Genomic DNA, 15,544 nt, shown 5'->3' with positions numbered 1-15,544 from the left:
GTTGTTTCTCTACTTCATATCTAATTTTTTTGAACGTTTAAAGGCTTCAGACTTGTATCTCAATAGATACACATACTCATATCGTAAGTGATCATCGATGAAGGTGATAAAGTAGCTATAACCTCCTCGTGCGTGAGTCAACATGGTCCCTCATAATGGTATGTATAAGGGTCAAAGTGTTATTTTCTCGTTCACCTTTTCCCTTAAAAGGTAACTTAGCCATCTTGCCTTTTAAGCATGAATTGTATGTATCATATGAATCTAATTCAAATATATTCAGAATTTCACATTTGTGTAACTCAGAACTTGCATTTTTTACTTATATGACCAAAGTGACAATGTCACGTGTAGGAAGTTAATTGATCATTTCTTGAGCACGCCTGAAGGAGATGGGGCATCAAATGCTTTCTTCTTCACGAACTCAAGATAAATCTTGTAACTTCTTCGCCAGTGTCCCACTTTGACATAATGGTGACACGCTCCTTTTGGTGTCGATTATTCTTTCTTGCCTTTTTCTTTCCCTTAGCTTGATCCTTTTATTTCCTCTTCTTAGAACCTTTCTTCGAGGAGTCAATCACCATCACAGCTTTCTATTCTTTCTTAATAGATGGCTCTATTGTTTTGAGCATGTTGAGAAGCTCTAGAATCATTGATTCAAGATGGTTCATCTAATAGTTCATCACAAACTATGAATAACTATCAGACAAACTATGTAGAATTAAGTCAATACTTAATTCATGATCCATGATAAGTCCAAGTGATCCTAACTGCTTAATGTAGCCATTCATCTTTAGTACAAAATATATTGCAGATGACATTTTATACCCCTCCTGCATCTTTGAGCGAAAGAGAAGCTTAGTGATCTCAAACCTTTCGGATCTAGCTTGCTCATCAAACAGCTCATGAAGATGGTAAACAATTATATGAGCATCCATATGGTCATGTTATTTTTGCAGTTTTGGGGACATTGAGGCTAGCATGATGCAACTAGCAAGCTCAAAATCAATCATATGCTTTTGATGGGCCAACCTTTGGTCTAGTGTTGCATCATTAGGTAGTCTTAGGGAAAGCGGCTCATCTAGGACATAGGCTATCTTCTTAACCTTGAGAACAATTCTCAGGTTTTGAAGCTGGTCTAAGAAGTTTGGTCCAGTTAGTTTATTGGTTTCCAAAATCGAGTGTAAATTTAAAGAAGTCATGTTAATTTTATTAACCTAAAAACATACAATTGAGTAAACATAAGATAAATGGATTTAATTATGTAATGCAAATAATTTACACACATAAATGGGAATTCCACTTGCTTATCAAATTCAAGATCCCTCACTTTGAATTCGAAAGATGGTAAGTTTTCTCCAAGTGGGTTGATATCTACTATAGATAAGAACAACCTTAGAGAGAGTCCAACAAGTCATTCTTATTTCTAGTGGTAGATATCAAGTATACCAATTATATATCACATATATATAATATCACATTATGCTATCAACTAATTGACATTTGCATAAACATTGGATTGTTAACTCATTAACATATATGCATCATATGTATATCACCCAATTTCACCCCTATCTATATCGACCTTGGAGAGAGTCTAAGAAATCAATGCTTCAAGTTAAAGCTGATCCATTAATCATGAGATTATATCTCAATGGTTCGAACATATTTAATTATAAGTTGAGTTTGGAGAGAGCCTAACAACTCATGCTTATAATTAAACTTTGGTTCTCGACCATATTAATAGAAGGTGTAAGCTTTAAAATTTAAATAAGAGCTTTCCTACTAGGTCTCATCAACTATATGCAACATAGAAAATTATTTATATGTATCTACATAGCATAATCATGACATTTCAATATAACATACATTAATTATATTAATCATGCATATGACATGACATACATTATGGCAACAGTTATGTCGTTCATTGTCTTAAATTAGTTTCAGATATATATATGTCAAGGTATTTGATTTCACAAATTATAATTCTTTTATTAGATTAGGAAATAATTTCCAAATCTATTTACATATATATTACAAAAATTTCTAATTTAATTAAAAGTTAATTTTAAAAATTAATTTTTTCTAATCATATTAGAAAATAATTTTCAAAATTGGATTTCCAAATAAATTCGAAAGCTTTTCTAAATGTGAAAAAAAATTCTATATTGGATTAGGAAATAATTTTCATATCCAAAATATCCTAATATATCCAAAACAAAATTTTAGATAACCTACAACACACAACACGTCAAACAAAGATCTACGATCTATGTTGAACATGTGGCAGCTTTAATACCACTGTTGGATTTCTGCATGTGTAATTTAAAATTTTAATTTCATAAATCATGGCAACGGAAGCGTAACAAATAAATTTATCACTTATTACACAAAAACTCATCTAAGGAAATACATGCATACAAACATAATCATAAATAAGACATAAATAATTTTAAATAAGACATAAATAATTTTATAGTTTTTGAATGACGCTGAGTGGAAACGGCATCAACTAGCAACCTTGAGCAAGGTTGCCTCTACTATCTCATCCATAAACTCCAAGTCAATCTCTCTCTTTCTCTACCATACACAACCAACATCCTCAACCAATCCGTTTCCTTAAGAGTCTAAATAACTATCTCTGTGATATCAGTATAACTATTAACGAAATGCATGACAGGAAGATGAAAATGAGGGGAACAAAGTAGATGGACTTTCAGCTTTTTCATCCACATTCTCCCCTCCTCTCCTCCAAATAAAGGTTATTTAATGCGTGAGGATAATGATAACCGTTGGTCATCAATGGTTCACAGTTTCTATCTGATAGTTACGGATTTGCCATTAACATCCGACCATGTCAGATCGATACATTAATATGTACATTACCCACATGAGCAGGAAGACAAAATAGATTCAGGTGGAAAATATCAACTGATTCGATTTGGGCATACTTAGCATCACCATTCGATGCATGCAGGCAGTGCTCGGACATGAGACATCTTGGGTTAGAGCAATCCGAGCTCTAGATTCTCACCCGCTCTTGCAGGCAATGCACACGTACTCACAACTTCCACATTTGCAATTTATTTTAAACTAATCTCAATGTCGCTCAACTCCCAATGTGGGAATAACATCTCATTCACAACGGAGTTGAGCCATCTTCCATCCACCACTTTTCCATTCACATTTTTCAATAATTTCTCACCTATTCCTCTTTCATTGGAACAGGTGAGAAAGATGATTTCCCTTTACAACTTATTAGAACAATGCATCCTATTAATCAATCAATCTTGTTGCTCCTATCCTCATTTGACAGTAGTTGAGGCCATATATCAAGCATACCCCTCGCAATGAATTGTGTCTTAGAGTAGAGAATCACCGTCTAACCCTTAATGATTTTCTTCCTCAATTATAAAAAATCTAAAAGTAGCATGTTGCTTCCCTTGTATGGTATCATCAGAAAAAATTTTATTCCTAGCTAAAGTGTTGAATGCCAAAACATAGGCGAAAAAACTAATGATATTAAAAAATGAAAGATCAATCTCATCAATGTTGAGTTTTTATATGCGTAATTTAAAATTTTGATTCCATAAATTATAGAAATGGAAGCGTAATAAATAATTTATCACTAATTATGCAAAAACCCATCCAAGAAAATACACACATGCAAACATAATCAATTTTATACTTTTTGAATAACATGAAGTGGAAATGACATCAACTAGCAACCTTAAGCAAGGTTGCCTCTACAGTACTTGTATCCATCCTGAGATCTCCTTGAGATGACTTCTTTAAGTCACATGTTATGTCTCCACTACGATACTAGTCGAAGGGAGGGGACAAACAATTTAAGAGAGGACCTACGGTCCAATTCCATATCCAGCGGCTCAAAGCAACTCGACGATACGAATCAGATTGAACAGAGAGGATCACGCCTCCGTTTGCAGGTCATATGGTTCACTATCAAGAAGGGACAGTGAACCAATATGGTGTGGATGTTCCAGTGGCAATAATTGCCTTGAAATAAAAACCAAATCAAAAGAAAAAAGCGATATATTTCGGTGGAGAAACAAGCATTGCTTCTCCTTACATTCCTTGCTTCCACCGTCAGTTAGCAACCTCCTTTGTCTCCGGAACGACCATCCCTTAGGAGGTACTGATCCTTGGAGGATTAGAAACTGATGGTGAGTTTTGGAGGAGGTTCTTTGGCCAGCAGCTACAAGAAGCCCTAACAAAAGTGGGCGGTGGCAACTTGAGAAGGGGTTTTCTTATGCGGTGACAAGAGGAGAAGAGGGAAGTTTATTTTGGATTTTTAAAACCTAACAATTATATTTTTAATCCCTATTAATAACTCTTCATAATAGATATATTTATAGGTGTTTAACAGAAAAAATTTTATTAAAAAATATTAATATAATCTGTTAAACTAAACTCTTATCTTTTACCCTCAAGTTTGGTTCAAAACCAAACCAGATTAGTTCAAAATCAAACCACCTTTAATTAAAACCAAACTAATTTAGTTTATAATTAAATCAAAGAGGATCCACTTTGTCACCAAAAGATGTGACCCATCCATATTTCTTTTTCGATAAAATATCTTCTATATTTGTCCTTCGTCTAGTCTAACTAGATTTCATCTCTCTCAATATGAGAATCCAATTCTCAAAATTATTTTATGTCTCTTGGAGAAACTTGTAATGCATGTGACTTTATAGGTTCTTGATTTATGTTGGTCATTCATAATTAATCATTCATTACGGATCAATCATGAGTGGCACCTAGTAGTACATCGTGACCCCTAATTAATCAAAAAATCACAATTGATTGCAGAACCACTTTTAAACCCTTTAGCAACTACAATTGATCGTGTCTCTATTTCTTTCACCATCTTATATCAATTTAGAATATGGTCTATGTGTCGGTCCCCACTAGGCTAACTACATCACACTTAGCCCAAGTTATAGTTTCTTGTCCTACGGATTCAAGTTACTCAAAACAATTATCCAAGAGGACCATTCACTTAATGTGTTATTGCTTTGGCTAACGATTTACGAGTAACAATCCTGATAAGTGGTCATAAGGTATACGTCTCCTAATTAAAGGAGTGGTAAACCCTTTGTTGACTACTCAAACATCTTCGGATACTTCGACTTATACCCAATCATCCTAGGTCTACACCTTCATAGAGACGCTTGCTTGAGATGTCAAAGTATAAGTCTCCATGACTAAGATGATTTAAATACCTTAAGTCGGAGGACACTTCCACTCGAGCAGTAGTGAGATCTTCATAGACATTGATAGAACCACATAAAATCTCATGGTAGGTCACTTCCAATGAAATAGTTATCCTCAACTAACATCCATATGTTAACTCTCAACATCCTAATATTTCTAGCTAGTGAGGATCAGTTGCTTGGTAAAATCAAGTAGTCTAACATATGCTAGTCTCATAGAATTGACGATGTTCAATCTCATCAATGCATCGATTAAGAAATATTTCAATACCTATATAATTGCACATGTATAGATACTCATTAATTATGATCCAATTATAATTTCTCTCATGCTATCCATTGTATTATGGATATCAGTAATTGAGTTTAAGATCAAATCAAATACATAAAAAATGTATACTCAAATAGAAATTTTATTTATATAATATATAAGACGATTGTCCTAAAATACTTTTCAAATATAACAATCAACTATGTAAGTCCCTAACTTACTAATATGGCCTTAGTTTTACTCTTCTTTTTCATTGCTAAATATTTTAGGAACCTCATGCAAAAGATTCTTTGTTCCGTTGGTTCCCATTGAAGCTAGCGGTGACAATTCAAGTTCATTCTTCCTTTTGACCATCCACATGAAATAGGATTTGTTCTTAAGTCTTAATCCAAGCTGATATGGTCATTAATTTAAATATGTTTTTCATAGGATTCGGTGGATGGAGTTTTAAATAAGGAGAAAAGATAGTGTGAAACTTGTATCACCAAATCACATACATTGGAGACTTTTTCTTCACCATATTCTTTTGGTTTTGATTAAATATTACACAAATCCTTTCCTTTAGATCCTCCTATCAATAAACGAGCATCGTGATTAACACGAAAGAACAGCTTCATCTTAACTCAATCTAACCCGGTCAAATTCATTTTATAACCACATGTGCATCATTTAAATTTTTAAATATGTGATTGTATATTTTAGAGAAACGCAATACCTTGTACACTCGGTAGACGAGATTGTGACATTAGAAAATTATTGTTTAGGAACCTTTTGGTTCACAACGACTGCCCTTGGCAATACCTTGCACACTCGGCTGACGAGAGATTGTGACAGTAGAACATTACTGTTTTAGGAACCTTTTGGTTCATAATGACTGCCATTGCCACTATTAAAAAAGGGTAATCCTGATTGGACAATAAATTTGTTCATTAATGTCAAATAAATATTGCAAATATTTTCTAAATGAAAACTTACGTAAAACGACCGATATTCCTGATTCTTGATAGATATTTAATGAGGATTTTGTGGATTGGAATTTTAGTATGTTCTACTGAAGCAATTGACTAATGGCTGAAAAGGTGGGCTTTCTTATTGGTTGATTTGGGCTGTCAGAGAAAATTTTACTTGCTTTTTCAGCCCATTCTTTCTTGTTGTCTTCAATTGAATTTTAGGCAAAATTTTTGAGTGTCTGTTATTCCTAATAATAATATAGGGGAATGATAACTGCAATTGTTATTGAATTCCGTTATACTCTTATGAATCAGTTTAAACTGATTTTTCAATTGAATGGCTCCAACTTATCTTCTTAGTCGGAAGTATCATTCATACTGCCATAGGAGATTAAAGATCCCTCAATACTATATATCACATATTTGTAGGTCTAGATCCCATATCTCTCATATTTGAGATAATCTCCCTAATAAATTAAAGTTGTATGGTAAAACTTTTATCTCCTATCTTAGAATAACACAAATAATCAAATGAAAATAAGAGCTATTTGAGCTTATCTATATGAGCTTATTCCACAGAGAATTTATATCTATATAGTTTGAGAAAAAAGTACAATAAAAATTACAAATAGTGTCCGCATCATGCATAAAAGACCTCCTAACCTTCTCTTGACTTCTTTGTCAATACTAATTAAAATAACATTAATGAATTCTACCTCATGCACTATAAAACACCAAAGAAATTCCAATGAAAAAAATAATAATCCTTTTTCTATCAACTTTTTGGACTCGCACACCCTCTATCCTCTCCTAAAGAATTTATAGAATATAAGATGCTTCATTAAATTTGTAGCGCCATGAAACTACAATGTAGAATTAAGGGAAATTTGCAAAGAAGTTTGATACACCATGATATCGATACTGCTCCCGGTCAATAGGCCTTGCCTTTATGGCCCCATTCTGATCCAGCACTCTTATCCACGGATACGAAGGATTTGGATTAGATGGCCAACCTCTCCATGGAAATTGGCTAGATGATTGGCATCTACTATGTCGGCTTGTCAACACTTTATAAAAATTTGAGAAAAGTCAACACCAACACTAAGGACGAACACAATTAAACCCCCGATCTCTCCCACTTGATAAATTCGAGCTCCCTTATAAGTTGGGCTTGATTCCAAAGCTCCTGATTTCACTTGTTGCCCATCTACAGTGACCCATAACCTCCTCATGGCTGCTCAACGACCCATACCTCCACAATATATAATCCCTATTACCCAATGATCATAGTGTTTAGGCTCCTATCCCTATCAATACTTAGGCAAGCAGACTTTTGGGTCTCCCACATTCTCTCATATGCTTTTCTATTCTTGGCCTCCTTTTTTACTACACTTGACTTACTTAAGCTTCGTGGAGACTTTGCAGAAAACCACTCCAAAACCCTTTGACGTGTGTTCTCTTGTTGTGTAGGTTGGCTCTTAACACCTACCTCATCATTAGTGCACTAATGAAAATTTTAAGCGACATCATTGTTGGCGTCATCTATGAGAAAGTCGATTGAATTGTGTAAAAACATTCAATTGGTGATCACAACACGAGCTAACCTTGAAAGACCATTGTTCTGGCTCTTTGCTGACGATAGCCACGCCACCAGACAGGGTAATACCGCGTCAACCTGCAGTTCCACGTCGATAATAGGGGCCTGAAGAGATGAACACTGAACGCACGAATTAGCGAGGCGCCGAGAGATCCCAGCGTGACCACTCCGACACTTAAGTCAGAAAAGAGAAGTAGAAGTGTGTAGAGAATTCAAGATGGTTGATTGTCATACCTGCGGGGTTTATATAGAGGTGGTGGGAGCGGTATCCTCGGATCACTTTGTTTGTAATTGGTGGTGAAGGCGAGATCATCGGGTCGATCTTGTGACAGATTCCACGCATCTGATGGTTTAGCAGCGTAGGCTATCTTCTCTGGATGGCCGGGATTGTGCGGGACCAAGCAGGATTACTTGGTCTCTATCCCAATCCTCATGGGTAAGTTGCTAGACTTGACGAAAAGGTTAGTGTGTTGATCCGTTGACACCTGTCCCGATACTTGAGGTCGATAATGGCTGATTTGTATCAGTGGCCGGGATGTGCAGGTATGCTGTGAGCCTAGATGGGATGATGAGCTGAGCTAGGGATGTCCCGAGCTCTTTAGGTACTCTATAGCTGAAAGAAGTGAGACCGGGGCTAGGTCATGAGGTCGGCATATGATGCCAGGATCAAGTCATGAGGTCGGCATGTGAGGCTTGTGCTTTGCTGAGCTTGTCGCAAAAGGGGTGGAATGTATATACCATTGTTACAAGTATCGCGGCCTGCGATGACTTTATAATGAAGTATATGAAATCAGTTTGACACTGCTACGATCGTATGAGATAGGATCACATAAACCTCGAGGCTAGGCCAAGATCGGTCTATATCTTTAATCTTAATCCTGTGCCGACCTCTCGGTGAGGTCGGTGATGAATTATTGTGCAAGATCGAGCTTTGTAGGGGGAGAGGCTCAAGAGATCCGACCTCCAAATGAGGTCGGCCGTAGATCATAGCTATGAAGAGATCGTCTTAAGTATCAAGGTATGCACCGACCTCGTAATGAGGTTGGCGGTTTACTAGATCGGCGATTTGCTTGGGGCGAGAATATTGAACCTAGGAGGAGAGGAGGTCAGGCCATTTTGGATGAAAGTTAGGAAGACCTCGTATCCTGTACTAAGGAGTTTGTTGTCCTTTTAGAGGTCCTTCTAGGGAGGTCGTCCCTTGCTTCTTTTTGTTATGATCTTGAGAGATCGGGATTTCTTGATCCACGTCATTGTTAGATATTTCCCCCCGATCTTACTCATCATCCACGTCATTACGATTTCCTGTTCCCAGATCACAAGCCTCCCGACTTGGTTTAGTCGAAGGAAGTGGAGTCTGACTGACTAAACTTGAGTTGAACTCGAACCGCTAACTCCTCTTTCTTCTTCGATCTCATTTTCATGAAGACTGCCCTTGGTAAGTTTTCCTCTTCATTTACCGCTTTATCTCCTCCATTGATCTGATTTTTAACGGCGAGGATAGGTCACCCATTTACACTTAAACTCGCTTTTCATCTTCTCCGCTTTCTCTATTCTCGCTTCGTCGGTGTTCGAACCTGATGTGCATAGGGTTTATATTCGTATTTATACTTTATTTGCACATCTTTCTGATTTAATTGTTATATCTTGTGTGCATTGCATCCTTAATCTGTGCATTTAGGCATATATCTTACATTTCCTAGTTCGGAGATCTGCTCTTATTTTTACTTGTTTCAGGATGGAAAAGGAAGCAAAATCGGACAAATCGGAGTTACCATTGAAGACAAGGCAAGACAGGGCCGTGCCTCATAGGCACGGCCGTGTCTATTCAGCTTCCAGGCCGTGCTTCACAGGGCACGGGCGTGTGCACAAACAGAAGATCAACAAGCCTTGGACGTGCCTCACTGGCACGGCCGTGCCAATATCCCCATCAGCAGCAGAAGAGGCCATGTCTATCAGACACGGCCGTGTTTCAAAATAGAAGCCAGCCGAGGCGTGGCCGTGCCTCACAGGCACGGCCGTGTTTCCAATTAGAGAGAAGCAACTGCTGTTGGCCGTGCCTAAAAGGCACGGCCGTGTGTTAAAACAGAGGAGTCCCTGCATCTGGTCGTGCCACACAGACACGGCCGTGTCCAGCAAAATGAGAAGAGACAGGCTTCGGCCGTGCCTCAAAGGCATGGCCGTGCCTTCAAACAGAGACATATCTCATCTGGACCGTGCCCCAGAGGCACGGCCGTGCCCCTGGACAGAACGACGACTGCAGTTGGTCGTGCCTGAGAGGCACGACCGTGTCTTATCCATAGACGGTGCCCACACGGGACCGTGCCTCCCAGGCACGACCGTGTGGACGGAGGCGTGCTGATTCGGGGACTGCCTATAAATAGGTCCTCTTAGAGACCTAGCAAAAGGGGGGAGACCTTGGAGAGCCACCGGAGCTGTTCTTGAGCCACCGACGCCTGTTTCGGAGCGAGATTCGACGATCCATCCACCGATCCGGCTGCTCCATTCCATCTACATCTCATCTACGTGGAGATTTCAGTCCGAGGAAGAACGATAAGTCCTATTTCCTGCTTTTCTTGTTTTATCTTTGGATTAGGATGAACTCTTTCTTACCTTGCATTGTAACCTCCACGATATGGAGTAGTTCCCTAGATTCTAGGATGTAGGATGAATCAGATGTATTGGATGGTTGTACTTTGGATTTGTTAATCTACCGATTTCAATGATTTAATTGTCTATTGCCTTGTGGATTTGTGCTTGTGTGATGAATGATTAAATGCGTGTGTATGAATCCATGAGGGTAGGGATTAATTGTGAATGGAGGAATCATTAGGCCGTACACCGGGGCGCTTCGTGACAGGAAGAAAGCCTTGAACCGGGCGAGTTTCCGAGGGGTTTCTTGATTCATAGTTAGTTTCTATGAGGGATAGTTAGCGGTCATCCATTGTTGGGGAGAGGTCCGTAAAAAGATATCCTGTGACAGGGGATAGGGTTCTTTTAGTATTCCGGGGCGCCTGAGTGACACAGGAAAGCCTTGAACCGGGCTTCTAGAACCATCTCAAACCGACAATGATGACGTAAGAACACCAATGCTTTATTCCGAGGATACCTGACGAGGTCGAATTGGATATATTGGTTAGCATCCCTACAATTGAACAATTATTGAGGAAAGGTAGAGGATCCAAGTCAATCAATCAATACTCTGAGGAGTCCGAAGTCCTAGGATCGTTTCACAATCCATTGTCACAGTCGATTCCTTTCTCCGGCTCTAGGATAAAGTACTCTAGAATACTCCCTTCTCCCCCACAACTACTCATGCTCAGTTTTCTCTCCACCTTTTTGTGCTAAATCTAGTAAGTAATTCCACGGTCCCTGTGGATCGATATTTTTATTACCTGACGACAACCCGTATACTTGCGGGGAGCCCATCAGAACCCTAACTCTCGCGCGCGTTCTGCCTTCAATTGCATTTGCTTCTTCTCCGACCATGTCTGTGTTGGCGTTCTGGATCTCCGTCCTATGTTCCGAATTCTACCCGCTCCAAGAAGCGTAGAACTCCACAGGATAAAAATTTTATCCCGCCTGGATCAATTGACAAAGACTACAAAAGACTAAGTCAATCGATCCTCAGGATCGCCGATTCCTAAATTACTAACTACGGTTAGGAGGTCAAACCATACATAAGGTGAGTTGATTGATATAATCAACTACTAATCCCTGTTTAGTTATGTTTGATATCCCAATTAATTTTTATTTCACTTTTTCATCCATTTCAGCCTTTACGAACAACAACTTCATTATCAAAATCCATCCATCAGTCAAAGTGAAGTCGAGGAAAAGTTAGAGACAGAATTTGCACTGTGGTTTCAAATCTATGTAAGTTAAAGAATAAATAATTTTCCATACAGGAATATCAATTTTTTATCTAATTTATATCATATTTATTATTATAGGTGAACGATCGTAGATTATCAAATGTGGATGATGGAAGGATAATCAATCTTGCATCTGGACCCCTCCGTAAGATACAAGTATATTCTGGTTACTACGTTAACGGTTTTAAATTCCACGTGACACAACGGGAATCACAAAGATTGACCTTTAATGCTGGTGTTTACGTAAAAGGATCTATCAACAACAATAACTCAGAATTTGATTATTACGGGAGACTCGAGGAAATTATTGAGATTGAATATCCTGCCTTACCCATAAAAAGATGTGTGTTATTCAAATGTTCTTGGTATGATCCGACTCCCAGAACAGGAACCAGAATACACTCAAACTACAATTTAGTTGAGGTTAATGCAAACAAAAGGTTTAACAAGTTTGAACCTTTCATTTTTGCGGTCCAAGCAGGTCAGATTTTCTATCTTGAATATCCGACGAAGGCAAGAAGAGTTAGTGAATGGTTAGCTGTTTGTCATACGAAGGCCCGTTCAACCATAGAAATACCGAACTCCAACATAGCTCAACACCATGATGCATTTCAAAATGAAGAAGTAGAGACACATTTAGTAGATTCACAGATTCAAAATTCATCTATTTTACTTGTAGATGTTAATGTATCTTACCAGGAGATAGATGATGGAGAGATGTCGAGCAGTGAGGAGGTTGTTGAGCTAACTGAGTCTAGTGAGGAGGATCAAGAAAATATTAATGTTGATGATGCAGATTGTAATGATGAATGAAAGTCACCTTAAGTATAATGCTTGTGGATTTTTGAATATGATGTGTTATGAAAACTGTTTGATTCAAGTTTGTAAATGCTAAGTTCATGTTCTAGTTTGATAGTTGATATGTTGAACCAAGTTCATGTTCTAGTTTGATAGTTGATAGGTTTTTGAATTCTTTGTCATTCCCATTTTGAAAATCATGGATTACCCATGGATTTCACATGCTACCTGCACTTCAAAGCTAGCAATAGAGACACTGCACCCCTTGTACTTAATGTTATTTCTCACATATGAGTGGATTTACCTTGTACTTAAGCTGTGTGGTCTCATAGTTGTTCCTACTTTTCCTGGAACATGGAAGTTTAAATTATACGCTGAAAAATGTTTTCTTTTTGCATTCAGTTCAACTGATATTGCCTTTGGCTAGTTTATTTTGCCTACTCATTGGTATATCATAGTTTCACACTGTAAATAGCAATAAGCAAGGACCTCAGCTTTGTTGGATGGTTCACCTATTTGACAATTTTCCTTTCTCAATGTAGTTCTCGGTTATTCATATGCAACACACTTTGAACTAATTTACTACTGCAAATGCTAAAACTCCATCAAGCTTGATGTTATCTCACTTTGTACGAGAAGGTCATCTTACTCACCATATATAAGATACCTCTTCTTGGATCTTTTATTAGAAGGTTCTATCCTGTATACACATAGGAGATTCATCTTTAATGATTTGCATAAAAGATGTATCTTCCTATAAGATGGAAGCTGAAACTCTGTTATTGCCTATTGACACAACCGAAGCTATCTATGTTTGATGGGCATCTTAATTGTATCTTTCCTGCTTGGACATTTTGCATGCAAATCAGATTAGCATTCTAATGATATATCTATTAGCAATTTTCTCATGTTGATCAATTGATACATATAGCCACCAAGAGTAAGGTGTTTCAAATTTCAGAATTTGTTTACAGCACATTCATTTCAGAATGAATACAGCACGATATGTTTCATTTCAGAATGTTTTTACAAGTTTTCTGCTTCTTGTATATAGCATGGATATGTTTTCTATATTGCTAATTTAAAGCAACATGTTGTTGTCCCTGCACCACTATATGATCATGATTACTGTCCACTATCATAAAGGAAGCAAATTAAAGTACAGGTGGGTAGAAAACTGAACACCAAAAGGGCACCATTAGTTTTACAGTTTAATCCTGTATCCAGTTTCAAATCCTTGCATGTATGAAGAGGAAGTGAAAGCACCTTATTCTACTCCACTTACCCTCTCCATGTTCCAAGATCAGGATTGTTAGATAGTAAAATGTTATTTGCAACATACAGATACAGATATGTCTGATCAGGCAGCAGCACCAAGTGATCGGACTGTTTTGAGAGTTGTTGGCGGGTGGTAAGTATTGATGTTATTAGTACTTTTTAATTCATAATAAATAGCGATGTATCATTATGTCTAACATTTATATGTTTTATAATGCAGTTTTACGCCAGATGGTCACAAAGTTGCGGCGTACATTTCTAGTAAATTTCACGAGCAAGTATGTCGTTCAGGGCATACTTGGAGGCATGTCGACCAGGACATGCGAAGCTTCTACTATGATGAATTTGTGGTAAGTCATTTTAATCACCAATGAAGTTTTTTTTGTTACTAATTGATTTTTTTTCTTGCAGAAAAAATATACTTGTGAGCTAGGGCACGAGCAGGAGTTTAAAGACACCTGGAATGCTGCTTGTGCCAAATTATATAAAGATCTGCTATATAAATGCAGAAGAAAGGGCACCAGACCATCTTGGATCCCAGAGGACATCTGGGCTGCATGACAAGTCATATGGCAAGCAGAAAGATGGCAGGCAAATGCAGCGACAGCTCGATCCAACAGAAATACCGAGCTGGCTGGCCCTAGCACCGGATCCACAAAGCATACAGCTGGATCCCGCTCCATTGTGGAGCATACCTTGGACTTGGTAAGTTTACAATTAATATATTTGTAATTAAAAGAAGTATTTAATTAGTAATGATTTGATTTTTATTTAATTATATTTTTATATTTTCAGGAGCACGAGTTACAGCGCCCTCCTACTTGTTGGGAGATTTTTACGAAGACACACAAGTCTAAGGATGACACATTTATCGATCCTCGCTCGTAGGCATTAGACGTAAGAAAATAATTTTTAAATTTATTTCACATTTCAGTATTGTAATTATTTTTTCTAATCTTAAATTTTATATTAATTTATTTTTAAACAGGCTGAAATGTCTGCTAGAGTTGCACAGGCGTCTGCGCCTGCTGTTGAGGGAGGGGAGAGGCAGGATCTCTCAACCGACCAGTTGAATGAGATATACTATGATGTGGTCGGTGGGAGGAAGAAGAGCTCCACCCTCTACGGTCTAGGGTCCCAGGCGAGAGTCGTATATGATCGTGTGATGGCCCCTAGAGCCAGGGGTCGTCCCAGCGGATCATCTTCTGCGATAGAAGCCCTACAACAAGAAAATCAAGAATTAAAGAATCGACTCTCCGCATTAGAGGCGTCGCAACGGAATTACGATCAGCTTGCGCGGCAGATGACGACCTTCATGGATGCCATGGGCCCGACGCCACCCATGCCACGTTATCATGATCTGCGAGGTGCGGACACTGATGCAGACACTCAGGACCCTAATGCTCCTGATCAGTAGCTGCCTGCGAGGTATGTTAACATTTCTATGACTTGTATCAAACATGCATTTTCCAAATACCTTGTTATAATTAAGTTATTACTAACTTATCTTATTGTCTTTTTTGTAGGATCTTCTATTTTGGCTC

General features: G+C 38.0%; 1 pseudogene; it reads left to right on the top strand.

Moving 5' to 3' along the window:
* Window positions 1-12,641: 12,641 nt before the first annotated feature.
* On the top strand, window positions 12,642-14,942 carry LOC141844007 (uncharacterized; annotated as a pseudogene).
* The last annotated feature ends 602 nt before the right edge of the window (window positions 14,943-15,544 follow it).

This window comes from Curcuma longa, chromosome 13 (genome assembly GCF_044706935.1).
Source record: "Curcuma longa cultivar G26 ecotype Majalengka, Jawa Barat chromosome 13, ITB_CL_G26_1.1, whole genome shotgun sequence".
Taxonomy (NCBI): domain Eukaryota; kingdom Viridiplantae; phylum Streptophyta; class Magnoliopsida; order Zingiberales; family Zingiberaceae; genus Curcuma; species Curcuma longa.
Note: the sequence above shows the minus strand (reverse complement) of the source record. Positions and strands in the feature narration are given on the sequence as shown.